We start from the raw sequence: 1,448 nt of genomic DNA on the forward strand, positions 1-1,448 counted from the left end.
GTGCTGGAACAATTGGAGAGTCATATGGAGAAAAAATGGATCTCGATCTTCACAACATACACAAAAAATAATTTTAATAGAGCATAGACCTAAACATAAAACTTAAAACTACAAAACTCCTAAAGAAAGCAAAAGAAAATCTTCATGACCTTGGGTTTGGCAAGAGTTCTTAGTACACTTAAAAAATAACCATAAAGAAAAAAATGATAAATTGGGCTTCAACAAAATTAAAAACTTCTGCTATTTTAAAGACACCATTAAAAAATGAAGATGCATGCCATAGACTGGAAGGAAATATTTACAACGTATCTCTTTCTGAAAAATAGATACAGATGTAAAATAAATAAAAAAATCTTATAACTCAAACATAAGAAACTAACCCTATTAAAAGTGGGCAGAACAGTTTCTAATATAACCTGTATGGTCAGTTTATTTAAACAACATGGTTGCGTGGAACCTGGAATGGGCCCTGAAATCTTGTTATTCTGTACAGTTTAATGTGATACCCCTATGCACCCCAGAGTATTTCAGGCAGAAAACAAAAAAGTATTTTCAAAGTTCCCTTAAGGGGCTGGGGAAAAATGTGGAAACATTAAAATTCCCCACCTGGGAATTCCTGATACTCTTGCAAGCATTAGGGACTCCAAATTTAATAAGTCAAACCCTTGATCTTGGGGCTTGCCCTTAGGAAACTTATTTTTGCAAAGAGAGGCTAAGTCTACTTATAATTATGCCCAAGAGTCACCCCCAGAGAACCTCTTTTTTGCCCAGATGTGGCCTCCTTCTCTCAGCCAAGTCTGCAAATAAACACTTTACCCACTCCTTCTCCCCATGTGGGATATGACTCCCAGTGGTATAAGTCTCCCTGGCAACATGGGAAATGACTCCCAGGAAGTCATGGTATTGAGAAAGCCTTCTTGACCAAAATGGGGGAAAGAAATTAAACAAAATAAAGTTTCAGTGGCAAAGAGATTTCAAATAGAGTCAAGACGTCATTCTGGAGGTTATTCTTATGCATTATATAGATATTCCATTTTAGTTTCTAGTGTATTAGAATAGCCATAAGGAAATACCTGAATCTGTTGAACTGTAATCCAGTAGACTTTATTCTTGATGGCAATTGTATAACTATATAGCTTTTATCATGTGACCTGTGATTTTGAAAACCTTGTGATTGGGACTCCCTTTACCTAGTGTATGGTCAGATAAGCAATAAAATAATGACAAAAAATATATATAAATAATAGGGGGGATCAGGGGTACGAGATGCTTTTAGGTCTTTTTTTATTTGTATTTTTATTTTTTTCTTTATTTTGAAGTAATGAAAGTGTTTTAAAATTGATTGTGGCAATGAATGCACAACTAAATGATGATACTGTGAGCCACTGATTATATACTCTGGATGGATTATATGATATGTGACTATATCTCAATAAAATTGCATTTAT

The sequence above is a fragment of the Choloepus didactylus genome, chromosome 4, assembly GCF_015220235.1.
Source record: "Choloepus didactylus isolate mChoDid1 chromosome 4, mChoDid1.pri, whole genome shotgun sequence".
Classification (NCBI taxonomy): domain Eukaryota; kingdom Metazoa; phylum Chordata; class Mammalia; order Pilosa; family Megalonychidae; genus Choloepus; species Choloepus didactylus.